At 38.6% G+C, this 23261-nt stretch overlaps 1 long non-coding RNA gene across 2 annotated transcripts; it reads right to left on the bottom strand.

Moving 5' to 3' along the window:
• Nucleotides 1–1902: 1902 nt before the first annotated feature.
• Nucleotides 1903–20889, bottom strand: LOC140615363 (uncharacterized). 2 transcript variants are annotated; one of them, XR_012016032.1, is made up of 3 exons: nucleotides 20803–20889; nucleotides 2614–2685; nucleotides 1903–2231 (listed from the first exon to the last, which is right to left on the bottom strand). It is a non-coding gene; the product is annotated as an uncharacterized lncRNA (long non-coding RNA). The 2 variants fall into 2 exon arrangements; XR_012016033.1 differs by lacking the exon at nucleotides 20803–20889 and adding an exon at nucleotides 20762–20800.
• Nucleotides 20890–23261: the final 2372 nt, after the last annotated feature.

Raw genomic sequence — 23261 nt, 5'->3', positions numbered from 1 at the left:
TCTGACTACAGATAAAACGTAGACACAGCAGTAAGCACGTTAAGTACATGTGGACCCAACAAGGAAATTGCTGTAACATGGTTTCCTCTTCCTGAAAGGTTGTTACCTATCTCTTCCTGTCGAAACCTGATGCATTCTTTAGAATCCAACTTAGCTGTTACTTTTTCTTTAATAATCCCCCCCCCCCAAAGCATCAATGCGTGGCCTTCCCTCATCACTAAAATACTACCTCTTTTCTACAACATTCCTACTGCGTCTCCCACCCACTGGATCCTGGAATCCCTCAGGTCAGGAACCTAGTCCCACTCATTCTTGTATCTCTTGGGCCATCATAATATTTTCCATGTTTCTCATTGTGGTGGTGAATGCTAGTTTCCCTCAATTATCTGGTATCACTTTCTCATATTTTTTCACTTGGACACATGACTTCCCAGAATAATGACTGTATTTCCCAAGCTAGGTATAGCCCTGTGGCCACGTCCATCTAGGTCATGATTTAATACCAGAAATGACATCAGAAGATCCTGGATTGTACCTCTTAAAGGGAAAAGTTGTACCTTTCTTTGACTTATTTTCCCCTCCTTATGAGTCATCTTGGAACATGCAGATGCGTCAACATTCTAGGGAACATGGGGCAACATGATATGAGGAGACTGTGCCTTCACACCATGGAGCTACCATCCTAATTCTGGTACTCTTAGACTGTTAGTGGAGAGAAAGGCAAACTTCCACCATATTTAAGCTTCTGTTAAGTCTCTATCATGGCAGTCAAACTTACACCCTAATAATGTACTTCGATACTGGGGATGCAAATAATTATATTTGGACATAAAATGTTTTATATAAAATAAATTGAGGCGGGCCTGGACAGCTCAGTCACGTAAGCACCTGACTCTTGATTTTGGCTCAGGTCAAGATGTCAGGGCGGTGAGGTCAAGCCCCACGTCAGGCTCTGTGCTGGGTGTGGAGCCTGCTTAACATTTTGTCTCTCCCTCTGCCCCTCCAAAAAGGTTTAATATAAATCAAAGTGGTGGTATGTTAAAGCAGTCATATTAACTCCTTAGGACATATTTGCTGTTATTTGCTCTTTTAGCTACACACATCATCTAGCTTTGGGTTACAGGTAGATTTAGGTTGTTTATATCGATGACATTCTTTCTGGTGTTTAACAGTATGCTCTTTTCTCTGGAATAGGATTCCAAAAGGAGATCGCAGAAAGAGTATCACCGATCTTTGATATAATATTGACAATGGGCCTAAGTCTAGACTATATCAAAAACAGTTTTGTTCATTTTCTAGGTCTTCACAGTGGCTATTTTCATTTTCTGGGAGGCTCCTACATTTGAGATTACTTTATGTACTATTTATCCTTTTGGTCTCAACATGAATATTATTATTTCCTTTGGGAAAGTCCTCCCTGAACTTACAGACTTGTTAAAAATTAATATAATATAATACTATATTTTATCACACAAACTACTGCAATTATATAACACTTTGTATTAGTTTTAATTTGATGGGTGATCCTCTCACCGGACGAAGTCCTGAGGGCAAAGACAATGTCTATAAAGTTTACGAATGTATCCTAATCTATGAATATACGTATTCAATAATTGAAGGAAGGAAAGGAGGAAAGAACAGAGGGAGGGAGGGAGGGAGGGAAGAAGGAAAGAAACAGGAAAGCTACCCAGCCATGAAAGGGAGATCTAGAAGCCATTTTGAGGATCTGGTTATTTGAAATAGTCACATAATGAGGGAAAATATGTTTCTAAAAGGGAAAAAATTTGAGTCATTAAAATTAATTTCCTTGATTCTCTTTGTTCTGTATTGGTAGTCATAGTAAAAAAAAGAATAAGACTGTCATTATTATTATTATTATTATTATTATTATTATTACTATTTTCTCCCATATCTAAAAAAGCAAAACTTGAAAACTTTGCATATTTATAAATTGGCAGTTACTTCCAAAAATGTTTCTATAGCATCTCAGGATTTATGCCCAGGTCTTCCATTTTTTCTCATTTCTTGAATAAGAATTTGCCAAGAGGGATTTGATCGGGCCCACCTCTGGCGTCGCCAGCCTGACTGAATTTCCTGGTCCTCTAGGTGGTGTTGGAAATGTCACTTGGAAGGAGCGCTGCCAAGTTAGAAATGACTGCTTATGGCTCCACATGCAGATAGGGACAGGTGTCTTCATCTGGCTTCTGGCGTTTCTGTGCTATGAGAAGTTTCTATGAAAACAAAAATTGATAAAGTTTCTTTTGAAATAGGGAATTTAAATCTCCAATACATTTCAAGTCGATAATACTTGATGGAGTCGATCCTCCTGTACGTTGAGACCCTTTGCCCACTTGGCTTCCAGAATAGCCCGCTCTGCTGACGTTGCTCTACCTCACTGACCGCCTCTCCTCTTGGTCTCTTTGGCTCATGAGGACACCTTTTAACTCGTTCCTCGGGTCGCTTCTTTCCTACCTGCACTTCCTCAAAGAGTTCATTTGGACTGATGGTTCTGGTCACAGTCTCTGCTGATGACGCCCAGCTTTGTCTCCCCAGGTATACCCCCGGCCGTGTACCCGGCCATTTCATCGGGCTGTGCAGTCTCCGCAAACTCACCATAACAAAAGATGAACTTCTATCCCACTTCCAAACTTGCATAATCTCAGTTGACTGAAACCCAAGCTCTAGCTGTGAGAGAAAAAATAAACAGTGACATTAGGATGGCAGCCTTGAGGCTTCTTTCTCACATTTCACTGCTGAGCGAGCAGCACATCTTGTGTCTCAAAGTATGCTGTGGCCATTTTTCATATGACCTGCCCCATATATCTTGCTGCATTATTAAATGATCTCCTACGTGGTCTTCCTGATTTTACAAAATCTTTGGTCTTTGTCATCAAATCTTCAAATAGCAACCTGAGTGAGCCTTTCAAAATATGTCAGAAAATGTCCTCTGTCTCTCCAAACCCTGTAGTGGCTTTCCATTCCACACAAAGGCCGGGGTCCTTTTCTCCACAGCCCTATGAGATCTTCTCCTATGACTTGCTGAACCTCATCTCCTTTTCTCCTTGTTGTTCCTTCTGCTTTAGCCACACCACCCTGCTCACTGCTATTCCATTGTACCAGACCGTCTCTCCTACCGGGGCCTTCACACTGTCCTTCCCTCTGCCTGAACCGTTCTTCATCCAGATATCCATCTGCATGGTTAACCCTCTTACCAACCTTTGGGCTCTACTCAAATATCATTTCCTCTGAGGTTTATCCTGTACCTCCCCACTACCCCCTGACCAACCCCCCAACTGTGCTGGATTTTCTTTGTCCATATTAATTTTACTTCCCAACATTTTACCTAATTTATGTCTTTTTGTGGGCATTATGTATTCTGTATCATTCCTATGAAAATATAAGTCCCATTAATGCAGGTAATTTTTCTTGTTCTATTTAATGACAAGAACTTGTTCCTGGCACACAGGAGTCTAATAAATACTTATTAAACAGATGACACTTTGGCAGGGATAAGTCAAATTTGCCTGCTATCACCACAACTATTCAGTATGATAGTAGCTGACCAAGTCAATGAAAGAGAACAAGGAAAATAAATGAGTTATAAATAACAGAAAGGGAGAACCAAAACTTTGACTATGTGCATATGCAATTATCTACCTATAAAACAAGAAAGTCATCCAAGAGATGTGTGAGTGAGAGAATTCAGTAAAAAGGACATATTCATACTCAATATATATTTTTAAAAGATGAATGCTTTTTCTATGTGCCAAAACAAAGAAATTCTGTTTGCAATATCAAAAAATATAATAAAATGCCCAGGAACACACCTAATATAAGAAGCTCAAGGGGCACCTGAGGGGCTCAGTCAGTTAAGCATCTACCTCTTGGCTTCAGCTTAGGTCATGACCTCAGGATTGTGAAATCAAGCCCCACAGTGGGCTCCAGGCTCAGGGGTGAGTCTGCTTGAGAGTCTCTCTCTCTCCCTCTGCCCCTCTCTCTGCTTGCAATCTCTAAATAAATAAGTAAGTAAGTAAAATCTTTAAAAAAGCTCAAGGCTTACATTAAGAAAACCATCAAATAGGATATCAAATAAATTAAATAGCATACCAAGTTCATAAACAGGAAGATATATGATAGACAAAAAAATTTCCCAAGGTAATTGATGATTTTAATCAAAATGGAAACAAGAATTATATAACTTTAGCAATTTATTTCAAGTTTAAATGGTAGAAAAGTATTTCAGTATATTCAATACTTTTCTACCAAAAGTAGCAAGCGAGAGAAGGAAGGGAAGGAGGGAGGGAGCGAAGAAGGAATAAGGAAGGAAGGAAAGAAGGGAGGAAGGAAAGATGAAAGAAAGAAAGAGAAAGAAAGAAGAAAGAAAGAAAGAAAGAAAGAAAGAAAGAAAAAGAGAAGAAAGAAAGAAAGAAAGAAAGAAGAAGAAAGAAAGAAAGAAAGAAAGAAAGAAAGAAAGAAAGAAAGAAAGAAAGAAAGAAAAAGAAAGAAAGAAGAAAGAAGAAAGAAAGAGAGGAAAGGGATAAAGGAGAGGAGGGAGAGAGATAGAGAGATAGAGATCATATTATTAGAATAGGAATAGACCAGATCAATGACATTTCAAATTTCTTAGCAAAAGATGGACTATTAAATCATATGCAGATAATTTGCTTTTTATTACAAAAATAATAAAGTCAGGCTGTACCTCAGACATGCATCAAGTTCAACTTGTGATGGGTCAAAGCACTATAATAAACTACATAAATATTGTGAGAAATATAGGAGAATATCTTATAATTTTATAGTAGAGAAGGGCTTCCTTAAGAAAGATGCAAAGCCCATAAAGTCTAAGAAAAACATTACCCCCTCTGCTCTGTTCATAAAAATGAACAGAAATATTTTTTAAAAATAGGTTAGCATAAGCATCATTAGCATTCTGGATAAATATCCACGATGCATAACGAGCTCTTTCAAATCAGTAGAAAAAAAAAGACAAGCCTCCCAGAGGGCAAAATATATGAAAATATAGTTTACAGAAAAAGAGAAATATGGAAAAACTTAATCTCACTGATAATCAGGGAAACCCAAACAGAAATAAAACATGTTTTTTTACCCATCTAACACATAAGGTTGAAAGATTGCCAAAGTGGAATATCAAACAAAGATATAGGGAAATGGAAATATATCATACGCTCCAAGGTAGTACGTGAAAACCTTTGAAGTCACTTATTTAATGATGCAACTCCCCTGCTGCTCTCTGTCGAAAAGGAAGAAAATGAGAGGAGCATCTAATAAGAGCTCTCTCCTCTGTTTGACGCAGATGCCTTCTCTCCCCGTGATTCCAGTTCACTCTTATCAACCCAACCATTTATTGACTACTTATTGCCTCCCAATTATAAATGCTATAGCAAAACCCCCCAAATTATAAACACACACACACACAATGAATCAGAGCCCCCTGGCTCGGGGCTGCACAATCTGTTGGATGAAGACGACCCTTCATAAGTAACTCTTATTCAAGAGAGATTGTTAAGTGCCCCAATAAAGGCACACACCAAGTGCTGTGGGACCACTGGGGAGAAAGAGATTAATTGCTACCATGACCACATTTTTCAAATCAATATATCAGGATCCCAGCTTTGTAATTAAAGGAAATTTGCCAAGACACTTCAAACAAAAGTATCTCTAATAATTTTCTTTCACTAATGTCTTCCTGGTCCTTTTACTCTGTTACATACAATCAGCATGGTGGAGTTTTGCTTTGTTTTGTCTTCTTCTCTTCTCTTTTCTCTTCTCTTCTCTTCTCTTCTCTTCTCTTCTCTTCTCTTCTCTTCTCTTCTCCTCTTCTCTTCTCTTCTCTTCTCTTCTCTTCTCTTCTCTTCTTCTCTCTTCTCTTCTCTTTTTCTCTTCTTCTCTTCTCTTCTTTCTCTTCTCTTCTCTTCTCTTCTTTCTCTTCTTATCTTTTCTTTTCTTTCTCCCCCATCCACACTCTCTGGTCAAAATATGACTCAGAATGGAAGGCTGACTTTGGCTACGGTGCAGATGCCTTATATGGCTTTACTCTTGCCATTTGTAATCTCAGAAATATCATACAATAAAGGTCATTCATTCTACAAGCATGACAAATAGTTTTGGGGAAAAATTAGGCACATAGGAAATTTGTGAATTCTTTACACTCTAAAATTGTGAAGGACTTCTACCAGTTGTCTCCTTAGGAAATAATGTCTGCTGATTATTCCTGGCTTCCTATTTGTTGCAAATTTTGTAATTTATCCATATTGATAACAAAGTATTTAGGAAGTAAATTGAGCACAAGAAGCTAATTTTTGTTACCAATTTACAAATGAAATTTTCCTCAATTTTTATTTACTTATTCTTTCAACTAATATTTGTTGAGCTCTTACTAAATTCAAAGCACTCTTCTAGATGCTAGCAAAAGAGGTGAACAGGATATACTAAGTCCTTAAGCTCATTGGATTTGTTTTCTCACAGAGGTAACCAGCAGCAAACATAAACAGAGCACAATTGCAGATAGTGTTAGGTGTTAAAACTGGCAAGAGAGGGATGGATTTAGGGTACAGCAAGTGATAGAAGAAAAGGCTATTCTAAGATACAAAATGGTAAGGAAAAAGAAGCTGCATTTAAGCAAAGTTCAAAAATGAGAATACATGCTATGTGATGATATGAGGAAGCACCATTCAAGCGAAGAGACTCACGAGTGCAAAGACCCAAGGAGCTAACAAGTATGTGCCAACAACTCCTAGAAGTGGAGTGACCAATTATTCCAATTTGTTAGGGTCAATGGAGGATCCCTGGGAGGCTCATCTGTCAACATGAAAACAGAATATCCTTGAAAAAGAGTAACAAGTTGGATCCTAACTTAGAAAGTCACTTGGACCAGAGGATATGAGAAAAGGAGAAAGTGGTGGAAGAAGAGTTTACTGAGGGAAGCAGATGCCAAATAACATGGAACCTCCAGAATGTGGTGAAGAGACTACACATTTTAGTGTGACTGAGCCTTTGGAGGGCTCTAACCAGGGGAACCATGTAATCTGAATTCTCTGTTTTATTGAAATAAATAGGCATCCTTCTATTGGGAACCCTTGCTGTTTTCTCTCTGGTCTCTCTGGGGAGACATCCCATCGGTCTGAGCATTTCTGAAAGCCAGAGTCAAAAAATTCTGGGCAGAAGATTCACCTGCCCGCAACAATATTTCCAAGGATATATTTAGAAATATTTTTTGTAAGTGGCTTCACGCTTCTCTTTTAAGAATCTGGAGCAAACAGCCTTCACATAGAGGAAAATGTTGAAATAAACTACAATGGGTCTGTTGGTATGGTATGAGATCTCAGACTCTGGCCGTGACCCATTAGTCACCTCAGTCATTCATAACTGAAGGCACCAATGTGATCACTAATATGATTTGAGCCCAAGAGCTCTTTATTCAGCAGAAATACTGAAGGTTTCTCTCACTACATTTTCTGTGTTAATGTCTCTTTTTTTATAGTGTATTTCCTGGAAAGTCTCAAAGCAATTTCTCTAAGCTATGAAAATGTCCTTATCTTTTGGCCCAAATGGAGAAATATACCCCTTCATGGCTAGAATGACCACCTCTAAATGGACTGCTGTGTTCAGTCCAAACTGTAATATCAAAATACTAACATCTAACCCTCTTTGGTGCTGCTGTGCTTAATTTTGTCTGAAGCACAGATGCTAAGAAAAAAAAAAAAACTTAATAAAAAAATCTAAATTAAACTTGAAAAAAAAAAGGAGAAAGATATGGTGATATTACCAGTAAGGAAGTGAAGGTTCCAAGAGGAAAGAAAGATGAAGCAAAGGTGAGAGACGAATTCCATTTAGCAAGGAAGAGCTAACGCTCATTCCCTCTTTGGGGATCATAAAAAGCCTGAACACGTTCAAATCCTTTCCAGTGGAGGGGCTTCTCAATAGGAGGATGACACAGGATCCAAAGATAGAATAGGTAAGGACAGCAAGAAAGAATCTAATTTCCGTTGACAGCAAGTTCTCCATGAACTAGTCACTGCCCCTTTCTGATCGGAATGTAAAATTACCTCATCTTTGGAAGAGAGAGTGGGGAAGATTATTAATAGTAACTTGAAACACTTGCGTGAGAGTGGATAGATTAATGGTGAATCACTTTTATTAAAATTTAATTCTATGCTTTTATTATTCTTTAAAATTGAGGGAAAAAACAAATTATAGAATGATACATGTAGATGGAACTAAATTTATTGTTAAATAATTCTAGTTTAAATTTATTTTAATTGGATTTGTGATTAATGGGCATATATATATATATATACACACACACACACACACACACACAAAGTAAACAGAGCACAAGGTATCAACAACACTTGGTTGTATGTGTATAACCTCACTGTATTTATGATAGATTTCTTCCCATTTATCTATATACTGTATTTAAGAATCTTAACATTCAGAAAACATATATCATGAAATATTCATATCTTCTTTAAGAAAAAAAGCTCATTTCACTGAACTCTTATTCCTGACTTAGTGCAGATCGACCGTTTAGGAGATTATAAGCCTGGGGTACATTCACCAGAATCTTCCACCAAGAATGACCCATATATGATGTGGTTTCCAGGTAGGCAGATAAGAATAAATACAAATGAAAAATACATAATTATGTGCACCGTCTTAAGAAGAGACTTTACACTGGAAGAAAGGAAGTAAGACAGTCATTGAGTAAAGTTATCAGGTGTCTCATGTCTTGGAAAAAAGCAACAGAAATTTGAAGAGAAGATAGGACCAAGTGAAGGAATGGCATGACGGAAAGACTCCCTGAAAGCTTAAATTTGCTTAAATACACTTATTTAATTCTTTACTGAAGTAGAGGTGACGTTCAGTGTCACTTAGTTTCAGGCTTACACCATGGTGATTCTGTGTGTCATCCCACGCTCACCGCAAGAGTAACTACCATTTATTATGATGCCATTAACCATATTCCCACGTTCTGCTTTTATCCCTAGGACTGCATAACTGGAACCCTGTAACTCCCAGTCCTCCCAGTGCTCTTCATCCCTTTTGCTTTCCTCTCCCACTACGGCTCTGGCATCCATCGGTTTGTGCTATCACACATCTATTTCTGCGTTTTGCTTCTTTGTTCATTTGTTTTGTTTTGTTTTGTTTTGTTTTGTTTTAGATTCCCCAAATAAGTGAAATCGTATCACATTTGTCTTTATCTAATTTCAGTTAGTATAATACCCTCTGGCCCCATCCATGTTGTCAAAAATGACAAAAATCTCATCCTTTTTACTTTATTTTTTCCAGTATACTTGACATACAGTGTTACATTAGTTTCAGATGTAGGATCTAATGATTTAGCAATTCCATATATGACCCAGTACTCATCAGGATAAGTGTGCTCTTCATCCCCTTCTCCCGTTTCACCCATTTCACTCATCTCCCTCCACCTACATCTCCCCTTTTGTGTCCACCTATTTGTTCTCTATTTGAGTCGGTGTCTTGGTTTGTAGCCTTTTTAATTTTTTTTTAATATTTCCTTTGTTCCTTCAATTCCATGTGAGTGAAATCATATGGTATTTCTTTTTCTGACTGACTGACTTCATTAGCATTATACTCTAGCTCCATTCATGTTGTTGCAAATGGCAAGATTCCATGCTTTATATAGGTGAATAATATTCTTCTGTGTGTGTGTGTGTGTGTGTGTGTGTGTGACATCAATTCACACTTGGGTTGCTTCCATTTCTTAGGGCATTGTAAATAATGCTGCAGTAAACATAAGGATGCCTATAACTTTGCAAATTTCCATTCTCAGTTTCTTTGGATAGATACTCAGTAACAGCATTACTGGATATATGGTCTTTCTTAATTTTTGAGGAAACGTACTCTTTTTCACAGTGGCTATAACAATTGACATTCCCACCAACCATGAACAAGGGTTCTTTTTTCTCCACAAACTTGTCAAACTTTTTTTTTTTTTTGTCTTTCTGATTCCAGCCTTTCTGACAGGTGTAAGCTGATATCTTACTGGTTTTGATTTGCAATCCCCCATGATAAGTAATGTTGAGCATCTTTTCATATGTCTGCTGTCCATTTGTATGTCTTCTTTGGAAAAATGTTTATTCATGTTCTCTGCCCATTTTAATTAGATTTGGTTTAGCATTATATAAGTTCTTTATATATTTTGGATATTAACCCCTTATTGGATATGTCATTTACAAATATCCTCTCCCATTTAGTTGGTTGCCTATTTGTTTTGTTGGTTTCCTTTGTTGTGCAAAAGTTATCTTTTGACATAGGTTTTGTTTTCGTAGCCCTAGTCTGAGGAGACATATCTAGAAAATTTTGCTAAGACTAAAAAGAAAATATTCAAATTACTGCCTATATTTTGTTTCAAGTCTTTAATTCATTTTGAGGGTGTGTGTGTGTGTGTGTTTGTGTGTGTGTGTGGTTTTAGGAAGTGGCCCAGTTTCATTCTTCTGCAGGTAGCTATCCAATTTCCCAACACCATTTACTGAAGTGATTGTCTTTTCCCCATTATTATTCTTCCCCTCCGTTCTGGATTAATTAACCATGGACATATATCAGGGCTTTCTATTCTATTTCACTGATCTACATTTCTATTTCTATGGCCAGTACCATCCTGCTTGATTATTATACCTTTTAGTATGTCTAGAAATCTGAGATTATGATATCTCCAGATCTGTTCATTTTTCCTCAAGATTTCTTTAACTCTTTTGTGGTTCCATACAAATTTTATCCTTTTTTTTTTCCAGTACTGTGAAAAATGCTGTCGGTATTGTGATAGGGATCACAATGCATCTATATATTGCCTTGGGTAGTGTGGATATTTCAACAATACTCTTCCGTCCGTGAACATGGACTATCTTTCCATTTGTTTGTGTTGTCTTCAGTTATTCTCATCAGTGTTTTATAGTTTTCAGAGTACAGGTAATTTACCTCCTTGGTTAAGCTTATTGCTAGATACTTTATTATTTTTGGTGCAATTATTTTTTTGGTGCAATTATAAATAGAATTATTTTCTTAAATTTTTTTCTGCTACTTTGTTATTGGCATTTAGGAAAGCAACAGGTTTCTGTATATTCATTTCGTAACCTGCGACTTTACTGAATTCATTTACTACTTCTGAATTTTTTTTTGGTGGGCTGTTTAGGGTTTTCCATGTGTAGTCAGTCACATGTCTTCTAGAAATAACAACAGTTTAACTTCTTCCTTATTAATTTGGATAACTGATTTCTTTGACTCGTCTGATAGCTGTGGCTAAGACTTGCAATGCCAGGTTGAATACAAGTGGTGAGAGTGGACATCCTTGTCTGATGCTCAATTAGAGGAAAAGCATTTTCACCACTTGTATTTTCACCACTGAGTATGATATTAGCTATGAGATTTTCATATATAGCCTTTATTATAATATGTTCCTTTCAAACCTACTTTGTTGAGAGTTTTTATCATGAACAGATGTTGAAGTTTATCGAATGATTTTTCTGCATCTATTGAGATGATTAGATGATTTATGTCTTTTGTTTGGTTAATATGGTGTATCACATTGATTTGTGAATATTGAACCATCCCTGTGTCTCCAGAATAAATCTCACTTTATTTTGGTGAATGATACTTTTAATGCATTGTTGAATGCTTTCTGCTAATATTTTGTGGAATAATTTTGCATCTAACTTAATCTATTAGTGTTATTCTGCTTCTGGTATCAGGGCAATGCTAGCTTTGTAGAATATATTTGGAAGTTTTCCTTCCTCCTTTTTTTTTTCTTTTTTTTTTTTGAAATAGTTGGAGGAAAATAGGTATTAACTACTCTTAAAATGTTTGGTAGAATTTACCTGTGAATCCATCTGGTCCTGAACTTTTGTTTTGTAATTACTATTAGTTGATCTATTAGGGATTTTTATTTCTTTCTAATTCAGCATTGGAAGTTTGTATGTTTCTAAGAATTATCCATATCTTATAGGTTTGTTGATATATAATTTTTCAGAGTAATTTTTCATAATTGTTTCTGTGATGTCAATGTTATTTCCCTAGTTCCCTTATTTGAGTCCTCTTTCTCTTTTCTCATGAGAAGTCTGACTAAAGGTTATCATATATATATATATATATATACATATATATATATATATAATATATATTTCATATAAGGTGATATATATAAAGGTATTATATAATTATATGTTATATTATCATATATATGATAATATATATTATCATATATATATATAACAGCCCACCAAAATATATATAATTTTGGGAATACACATATATTTCCCAAAGAATCCACTCTTGGTTTCATGATTTTTTTTCTGTTATTTTTTTAGTCTTTCATTTTTTTAATGATCTGATCTTCACTATTTCCTTTTTTCTAATAACTTTGAGCTTTTTCTTTTTCTAGGATTTTAAGTTTAAGGTTAGATTGGGATTTTTCTTTTTTCTTGAGGTAGACTAGTATCATTTTAAGTTTTCTCTTGGAAGTTGGAAGTGCTTTTATCTGACTCCCAAAGATTTTGCACCATTGTGTTTTCATTCATTTGTCTCCATGTATTTTTTTTTTAATTTCCTCTTTGATTTCTTTACTGACCCATTGGTGGTTTAGTAGCATGTCTTTAACCTTCACATGTTTTTACTTTTTTTCCAGTTTTCTTGGGATTAATTTCTTGGGATTAATTTCTAGTTTCATACCACTGTGGTCAGAAAAAAATACATGGTATGATTTTAATCTTCTTAAATTTATTGAGGCTTCTTTGCCTAACCTGCAATCTGTCTTGGGGAGTGTACCAAGTGCACTTGAATGAATGCATAATCTGCTCTGTATATATCTGTTAAGTCCATCTAGACTCACATGCCATACAGAGACTGTATTATCATTTCTTTTCTGCCTGGATGAACTATCCATTGATATAAGCAGGTGTTACTATTATTGTATTATTCTCAATTTCTCCCTTTATGTATGTTAGTATTTGCTTTATGAATTTAGGTGCTCCAATATTGGGTGCGTAGATACTGGCAACTATTATATCCTCTTGTTGGTTGACCCCCTTTATCATTATGTAATGTCCTTCATCTTGTTATAGTCTTTGTTTTAATGTCTATTTTGTTTGATTTTTTCTTTTTTTTCCCACTTCTGGACTGTATGTGTTCAGGTCTGAAGTGAGTCTCTTGTAGGCAACATACTAATGGGTCTTGCAAGGTACTCTACATTTCCTGAACCTGGATGTCTATCTCCTTCCCCCAGATAGGTAATTTTCACCCTCTTTCCTCTTCTCCTTCTGGGACCCCTGGTTTGTTCATTTGATGTTTCCCAAGAGTTCAGTTAATGTACCCTCATTTTCTTAACTTTTTTTTTTCTGTTTAAGGTTCAGATTGTGTACATTTCATTACCTTGCTTTCCAGATCACTGATCCATTCTCCTGCATCCTCTAATCTACTGCTGCCTCCTCCTGGTATATTTTTCATTTAATCTAATGTATTTTCCTATCTGATTGGTACTTTTTTATATATATTTTCTATCTCTTTGTTGAAGTTCTGAGTTCATCCACTTTTTCTACAGTCTTGTGAGCATTTTTATGATCATTACTTTGAATTCTATCAGGTAGACTTGTTTGTTATCTCTATTTCATTTAGTTCTTTTTCTGAAGTTATGTCTTCTTTCATTTGGAGTATGTGTCTGTCTATTCATTTTGTTTGTCTCTTTTTTTTTTCTCCTAGATTTAGATGGAACAGCTACATCTCCTAAACTTGAAGGAATGGTCTTTGTTTTGGTTGTCCTCTACACAGGCTGTGTTTGTGTCTAATGATTTTGGTTGTCTGGAGCTAGGGCGGGGAGGGGATTCCCCTGGCACTCCATTCTGGAATTGCCCTGGTGTCATGGCCTGATTTGAATGGACTGTGGCAGTCCCAGTGCTCTTTGCACAGAGTGTGCCCTGGCTGGACAGCTGAATTGGGCCTGGGCCAGGATAGTCCCTAGGCTCTCTGCACAAAAGCAACCTAAAAGGAAAACTGAAGCTTAAGTGTGTTCAAACTGGAGTATCCTGGAGCACTGTACTGAGGGGGCACCCTGGTGAGGCAGCTGGAATCAAAGCAGGTGCTTGTTGGCAGGTCATAGGGTGTTCCGTGCTGGGGGCACCTGGTGGCAACTGAAGCTTAGATGGGTATGCTCTGGCAGGTTCCAGGTTGCTGGAACAGGACACTCTGGCAGGGTGGCTAGAGTGAAAGCAATACAGGCTGGGTGGCCCAAGGGCTCTCAGCACGGGGGTGCCCTGGCCAGTCATCTGCACCTGAAGTGGTACAAGTCTCGGATGTTCAGGGGGCTTTGTGCCTGTGTCACTTTGGTGAGACAGCAGGAACCTTAGTGAGCACTGACCAAGGGTGCCCAGTATATGCCAAGATAGAGCCACCGTGGTGGGTTGGCTGGCAGCGGTGTGGGCTCGGGCACTGTGACTCACTGTGCGGCAGAGTGGCTAGGGTGCCCAGACGCTCCCATCGCAATATCAGGGTGGAAGGGACACAAACTGTAGGGCTCACCAGCTCGACTGACCCAGAGAGAGCCCCAGCAGCTCTCTCTCCATTGACAGTGGGGTAGGGCTGATTCCATTACTCTCGCTGCCCTTCGGAACCATGGCTCTGTCTGTGCTCTGAGCAGAAGAAGGTGCTCATAGTCCGAAAGTACACTCTCTCCCTACTGAGGGTCACCATGTCCCAGGTGCGGGTTCCCTTTGTTACTCTGTCTCCATCTCTGTCTTTTTGCCATCCTCTACATAGTCTTCAGGAGGAATTGCTGTATAGATAGGTATAGAGTTGGTGTGTCGGTGCAAGGAGGGGCGGCTCATGGTCTTCCTACATTGCTCTCTTGGATCAAAACCTACCCTGCATTAATTTACAAATTAGTAATATTTAGCCAGGTATGTGCTCAGCACCAAAGAAGTAAATATGTGAGATTTTACTTGGCCTTAAGAAGCTCTTTTAAGAGAGATGATCATTTATTGAGCTTCTACCCACTGGCTACTGGGCACTTTATTATCTCATTTTATTCTGACAAAAAAATCAGTCATCTCAGCCCATTTATTTTTTTTTCAAATATTTCAGCTTATTTAAAGGACTATTGTGATCTAGCCAGTTTTCATGTCCTTTCTGGCACATGGAAAGCTACAAGTCCCAATGACTTGAAGTCAGGCCAAGCCATATGACTAGAGCTAGCCAGTGAAATGTGAGTTGAAGTGCAAAGAGCCACTTTCTGGCCAGGACTTTATGAGCCTGTATGGTACCTCCACACTTTTTTCTGAATAAACTTGGAGGCCACATATTGGGATGGCAGAGACGCAGGATGGGAACACCCTCTATCCCTTAGTTTTTGGAGGAGTTGCCCAATACGCATTGGACTTATTATGAACAAGAAATCTTTCTTGCACTAAATAACTGAGATTTCAGGATTTATTTACTTTTACAAAAAGCAGAGCCTATCCTAACATATATAAATGCACACGCATCTTACTAATATACTGAGAACATACAGTGGTCAAAGGGTAGGATTATATGTTGAAGTCTATGCTTTCCTAACTCTAAAGACCAAGCCCTTTCTACTGTATTATACAACTTCGAATAAGCAATATAAAAAAAATCTGTTATATGATGACTCAGTTTACATGGCCTAAAAACTCAGCATGCAGCAGATAGCATTTTTAACTCCAGGACTCGATGGTAAGGTAGCTGGGCTTTGACTTGAATCTTGAAATGAATGGTGAAGAATGTAGGGCATTATCAACAAAAAGTAAAGGAAGCTGTATAAAACCAGGCCTTAGGGATGGGCAGGAGAATAGTCTTTTTGAAGAGGAGATATATATGCTGGGAATCCACAGAATATATGATTAGAGTGCAAGAGGAGCTATTTTCATGAGGATTTCAATGCTTGAGTGAGGAACTTTATTTTAGGACAGTAAAAAATGGCTGAGAAAGCACTGGACCAAGAGTCCAGAGCCCTGGAATTGTTCATGCTGTTGTCAATAGCTTCAGCTCTGCTGGCCACAAGGATCTCCTGTTTAAAGTGTGGGGTAGAGCATGAATAGTCCCCAAATCCCTCCTAGTTCTGTATGTCTTCACATATACATCTCAAAGTTCCTTTGTGAGAATTCACTAGTCCTATTTAGGGAAAATTAAAACCAATGACAATTGATAATCATCAGCTTTTTAATGAAGTGACTGATTGATAACCATCTAGAGTTAGAAGTGTCCCCATACTTAGACCAGCACATAAATATTTTTACACTGATTTTGCCACAAGGAGAAATGTCAGAGGAATGATTCTGCTGCTATACTGATAGATGTCTACAGGTATATAGGCTAAATTGAATAAGATTTTTTTTTCCATTACAGGTAGGTTCTTCCCTCATTGTCTCCTGTGGGCAATTTATTATCACCACTTTCCTGGAACTTGACCACCAGTTCTTCTGTCCTCTAATCCTCATTTCATCTCTCTGCAAAGCATTTCTCTCTTAGGAAGCCCCTCTATTCAGAGGCAATGGGAAAGGTAGTATTATATGACTGCATATGAGCATAGGCATACATTGACTGTCCTATAAATGCTAGCAATCTGTTGAACACTAAAGATTATATAAATCTTAGCAGCTTTACTGATGCTTCATACACAAGCAGCTGTTGTTTCTTGGTCGCCTGATTAAATATGCTGCAAAATTTCTCCCAAGAAAATCTCACCAAAGTTGATTCCAGCAAATCCTTCATAACATCTCTGCTAGCAACTTCAGTTTCTAAGCAATTCAAAGAAAAGACCCAATCAATAGCAATTCTTTCAAGGGGGCTGCTCTTTCTCCTTTTGAGGAAAGGTATTTATAACACCAGACCAAGTGTTCTAGTCTTGGCTCTGCATTAACCAGCAGTCACTCAACATTTTAAAAATGAAGTTCTGAATATTTTAGAGACATGTGGATTAAAATATGTTTTTGACAATATGTCTCTCTCTGCATAACTGTATCTGTTTCTATATCTTATATATACACATATATATTAAGTACAAAAATTTTGGGCTATATATTTAGAGACAGAGTCAGAAAAATGCTTAACGCTATAAAAAAAATCAACATTATGAAATTAATCATCTGTGAAACAGTCACTGGGAAATCAAATCAAAAGTCTACCTAAGGTTCTAATTCAATATGGCAAGGTTCTAGTTCAAGATGGCAATATGGGAAGACCTTGAACTCATCTCCTTCATGGACACACCAAATTTATACTTGTTTATAAAACAATTCATCCTCAAGTAGAACTGAAGGCTGACAGAAAAGCTCCAGCACACCAAAAGAATGGCAAGCGAGGCCAAGACATGACAACAAAAGGAACACCTACCTCTGGTGCTGCAAACTGTAGTAGGAGGGATAGTACTTTGGAACTGTAAGCAGATTCATTTGACCTGGGGCACAAAAAAAAAAAAAGGCTCTGGTTTAAAAGAGCCACAGGAATATAAAGGGACTAGCCCTTGTATCCTGCCAAACAGTAGAGGAGCTACTGGAATTCTCTCTGGGTTAGAGGGGCTTGCAAGTGCCTTGGTTTATGTCCCCCTCCACCTTCTTAGTAAGGAGGGGATTTCAAAATATACTATAAAACTGTAGGAATCAAAATAGTATAGCAGCACAAAGACACACAGATTAATGGAATGGAATTGAGAGCCCATATGGTCAATTAATGCCTATATGGTCAATTAATCTAAACAAAGGACACAAGAATATACGATGGGGAAAAGACAGTCTCTTCAATAGCTGGTGCTGGGAAAACTGGACCATTTTCTTAAAAATAAACTCAAAATGATTAAAGACCTAAATTGGAAACATAAAATCATAAAACTTGTAGAAGAAAACATAGGCAATAATCCCTTTGACACTGGCCTTAACATTTTTTTCTAGATATGTCACTTTAGACATGGGAAACAACATAAGCAATTGAGACTATACCAAAATAAAAAGTTTTTGTACAATGAAGGAAACTATCAGCAAAACAAAAAGTCAACCTTTTGAATGGGAAAATATATTTATAAATGATACATCTGATAAAGGGTAAATATCCAAAATATATAAAGAACTTGTACAACTCAATACCAAAGAAACACAAATAAGCAGATTAAAAGTGAGCAGATGACCTGAGTAGACATTTTTCCAAAGAAGACATACAAATGGCCAACAGACAACAGGACTAGATGCTCAAGAGCACTAGTCATCAAGGAAATATACCTGTCAGAACGGCTAAAATAAAAAGGACAATGGGTTTTGGTGAGGATGTGGAGAAAAATGAACCCTCTTGCACTGCTAGTGGGAATATAGAGGCGTGCAACCACCGTGGAAAACATCAGTTTCCTTAAAAAACTAAAACTAAAAATACCATATGATCTAGTAACTCCACTACTGGGTACCCACCCTACCTGTAATGGAAAGAAAATGAAAACACTAATTTGGAAAGATAAATGCACCCCTGTAATTATCGGGGAGTCATTTACAATGAAAGCCTACATATGAAAGCAACCAAAGCGATCCTTGATAGATGGATGGATAAAGAAGATGTGGGACGTGTATACATACACACATACGTATCACACAAATATAAATGCAATATTAGCCATAAAAAGAATGAGATCTTGCCATTTGCAACTATGGAGATGAATCTAGAGGGTATGATGCTGAGTGGAATAAGAGAAAGACAAATAGCATGTGATTTCACTTGCATGTGGAATCTAAAGAACAAAGCAATGGACAAATTGTAGAAACCTACTTAGGATACAGAGAACAAGCTGGTGGTTGCCCGAGGGGAGAGGTATGGGTAGAAGGGCCAAATGGTGAAGAGGAGTGGGAGATACGGGTTTCCAACTGTGGAATGAATACATGGTGGGGATAAAAGGTAATGGAATCAATGGTGGTATGGTGACCGGCGGTAGCTACACTTGCCCTGAGCGTAGCATAGAGACTTACTGAGCTCCCGTGTCGTGTACGTGGACCTATGTAACATCGTGTGTCAACTATACGTTGAGTTTTTTAGAGGCTAATAAATGGACACCTGGGTGGCTCAGTCGGTTGAGAACCTGCCTTCAGCTCAGGTTGTGATCCCAGGGTCCTGGGATCAAGTCCTCTATCAGGCTCCCTGCTCTAGTGGGGGCCTGTTTCTCCCTCTGCCTGCTTGTGCTTTCTTTCTCTCTGTCTCTGTCAATAAATAAAAGCTTGTCTTTAAAAAAGGCTAAAAAAATAAAATAAAAATTTAAAAAGGCTAAAACATGGTTTGCAAGACTGCCCTTATTCACAAGGGCAAGGTTCTACCTAAGTCTAGGCAAGTGTTTTGGGAAGTTCTCTGAGGATCAGTGTTTGATTTGCATTTACACCTCAACTGAGATGTTGCTTCCCCTAAGACATTTCCCTATTTGAATCATATGCCTTTTATTTGTACCTGTATTGTCCCAATGGGTACAATCATCACATTTGAGTTTCCATTGATATGCACTTTTAAGAAAGGAACCACATGTCTGGATAACGTATCCTTAGCAATTAGCACAGTGCTCGATACATAGTATGTGTTCAGTCGCCAAAGTAGATTGTTGAAAGAATTACGGAAAACGTACATCTTCAAAGCATTCTCGCCTTGGCAGTGGCACACGTAACTTACCCATCACGATATAAGGACAGACTTTCAGCAAATGCCCCGCACTTTCTGTCCTGCCCCGAGAACTTTATATAAGAAATAGTGAAAGGGATTCTAAGGGAAAGGAGGGAAATGAGTGGGAAAAATTAGGGAGACAAACCATGAGAGACTCTTGACTCTGGGAAACACACAAAGGGTCGCGGAAGGGGTGGTGAGAAGGGGATGGGGTGACAGCCCTGAGGAGGAGGGTGACCAGAGGGGATGGGCACTGGGTGTCACACTATAGGTTGGCAAATCTAACTCCAATAAAAACACAACAAAAGAGACTTTTATACCTGTTATTGCCTAACCCTGGAATGCTTTCCCAGCGTCTCTTACTTTCCAGGCCGACACCTGGTGATGTAGGCCCTCCTCAGGCCCCCGTCCTCTAACCACTCACAAATCCACGTCTTCATAACGCATGTTCTTGTATGTTCACTAACATCTCTCACCTCATGTATAGTCTCCATCATCTTGTATATATTTGTTTAAATATTTGCTGAATGCACATCCTCCCTCTAGAAAGCAAGCCCCATGATGGCAGATGAGTGTTCTCGCCAGTCACCGTATCCCGTCATCGAGCAGAGGGCACGGTATACCAAAGGAGCTCAGTAATGATTCATTGAGTTAATAAGTGACTATAAATAGATTGAAAATGGGAAATTCCCAGCAATACTCTAGGACGACTCAGGGAGAACATACATGTAACTTGGGATAATAACTATGTGGAGAGAGAAATGCCAAAGGGAATTCACTAGACCTTAAAAAGAGGAATGATTCATTAAGAGTATATTTTTTGTTATACTTGCTCTGGTTTCCTGGTCACCCAGAGACCTTCAGATCCGAAACTTGGTCTTCTTTATTAGCATATATGACAAACAAAACTATTTGTGCAAATACCCAGAGCTGACTCATCTGCCAGGACCTCCTTAGCTATACAGTAATCGATCCGTAAATCAGTGGGTTTAGTCACCGTGACACGATGATCAAGAGACAGGCATCATTCATGGCACCTACCTTCCCTCACACAGTCACCCACCCTCCTCATCCTTCCCTGGATGCCCACCTGGTGCCAGCACGGGGCAAGGCTTCCTTCGGTCTGCTTACCTGTGTGTGAAGGGTTAACTCCAGGCCTGGGCAGATACGGAATTGGGAATTCAGTGTCTGTCTTTGCAGTACTGTTTCCTTGGAAACTACAGAGTTAAGATAAATGTGGAATGTTGGTTCTGCTCTGTGTGCTGTATGGAAATACACCTGGATTGGGGCAGCTGGGGTTGGGCGTGCGGGCCTGGGGCCTCCGTAAATAGAAGTATCCAAGACGGCTGAGAAATTAAAGGGCAGAATCTCTGAGTCAGAACGACCCGCACGCTTCTTGGCCCTCAGTAGAGGCAGCCACGCTCACCCTCTAGGGGCCTGGGGACTGAGGAATCTGTGAACTCCGGTAGCTATTGGTTTCCCCTGCAGTGAAGAGGGCATAAGTGCTCCATCTCTTCCGCTATGAAACTCAACACAACAGGACTGGACTGGAGCCCGTCTGGGTTCCATGAGTTAGAGGCCCTCCCAAGCCTGTAACGACCCTGTGGTGGTACACTGACAAAATCTGGGACTGATCCTCCAAATTCATAACTACAGCTTCACCCCAAAACCTCCTTCTATAGTACCGCATCCCTATAAGGCCCCACTCTACATCCTGCTGGCCTTTCTCTTTTGTTTATTCTCCAACATCTGATGTTCCTAGAAGCTCATGATGATCAGTATCGTGGTAAGAGACAGACCTATAGTCATGTCTCGGCCCCACTACTTCTTGACTCTGTGGCCTTGGCAAGTGATTTAATCTCTTACATCGGTTTTCTTTTGCAAAAAGAGTTCACACTGAAGAAAGTGTAGAGCATACGTGTTAAAAACACCATCTTAAAAAAAATAAAAATAAAAATAAAAATAAAAATAAAAATAAAAATAAAAACGTGATCTTTACAGGCTAACTGAACTACCGTTAATGAATAAGGGGCTGAGTGTCCAACTTGGGTTACCAAGCCTCTCTGTGTCTTGGGCTCCTTAAAACACAAAATGGAGGGAATAATTGCACACATATTACAGGCCTGCTATGAGGATTTTAAAAGCTTGAATATATAGTTCATACAATGCCCAGCAAATAGTAAACCCTTAATAAATGCTAGCTATTAAGTATATCCAAATTACAACTTAACATTTATTCTTTCCATGTTTCTACTAATGAAATAAGTCATTACCCTGGGAAGATTAAGTAGTAAAAGAAGGGCTACGTATTCCAAGTATGCGGGAAGGAAAAAAAAACACAACTAACCTGGAGGACTTATACTTTTCCCCTCTTAGACTGGAGGAACAATTAAATGGTGTTAAAACGAGATAGCATAATTCACAAGTAGCAAGTTAACTAAAGAAAAACAAGACCAAGGTACATATAAGGTCACCATGGCGATCCAGAACAGATCATTTCAATTGGCTCAATCTATTTAATATTTATTTATTCCTCCTATTTCACCAAGTATTTATGTAAATTGATATATTTCTTCCTTTCTTGGGGGGGAAGTAGGCCCCAGTGTTGTGTAAAGTGAGTGTCAGGTGACGTGTATGACCATTTATGGTTCCAAGTTTCTATTACCCATTCAAGCTAAGGAAACTGAAGCAAAGGACTCTCAGATATGCAGCCCTCCTGGATAAGAATTTTATTTTATTTTATTTTTATTTTGTTCTTAGTAAAAGAGAAAGAAAGGAAGAGAGAATGTGCAACTTAACTTCCCTTGTAATTAATCATACCAGAGATTTTTGTAAGTGGTTTGTCTATCCTGTACTCTTCATCTGCTTACTTGAAGTTTTGTGAAGAATTTCTCTTCGCCTATGTGGAAACTGAATATTGAGCCTCTCCCAGAATCTAAAGTCATGTTTGTCTCCCACACAGTCCAATTCTGAATTTTATTTTTTTTTTGGTGACATTTTCATTGATTCAGTAAATTACTCTGCAGTATATACTTGCCTTTCTTTTCCCACCTCACCCCTAGAAGGAGTGGGAGAAGGGAGAGAGAAAAAGGGGGAGAGAGAGAGGAAAGGAAGGGAGGTGGAGGGAGGAGGGGAGGGGGGGCAGAGGGAAGAGAGGGGAGAGGGAGGGAGAGGAGGAAAGGGAGGGAGAGTGAAAGGGTGGGGAGAGGGGGAAGGAAGGGAGGTAGAAGGAGGTGGAGGGAGGGAGGGCAGAGAGAAGAGAGCAGGGAGAGGGAAGGAGGGAGAGAGGGGGAGAAGGAGAGGGAGGAAGAAAGACGAGAGGAAGGGAGAAATTAAAAAAAAAATGAGACTAGATCTGGTCTCAGCTGTGGAGACTTTCCTAGTCACCTCCCACCCACACTCACCCAGCTCACCTGGCAGCTGTTCATAGCAATCATTTCAATTAAAGCAAAAATCATTTTTAATCAGAGATGCTAGTTGGCTTTGTCTGTTCTGTCTTGTGGCAAAGTTTCCTCAAGTTCCACAGATGCACTATAGATGATTCAAACTCCTTTGTCATTTATTATGTTCATACAAGAGTTTAATGTGAG

This window comes from Canis lupus, chromosome 23 (assembly GCF_048164855.1).
Source record: "Canis lupus baileyi chromosome 23, mCanLup2.hap1, whole genome shotgun sequence".
NCBI lineage: Eukaryota > Metazoa > Chordata > Mammalia > Carnivora > Canidae > Canis > Canis lupus.
This window is presented reverse-complemented; position numbering and strand designations above follow the sequence as displayed.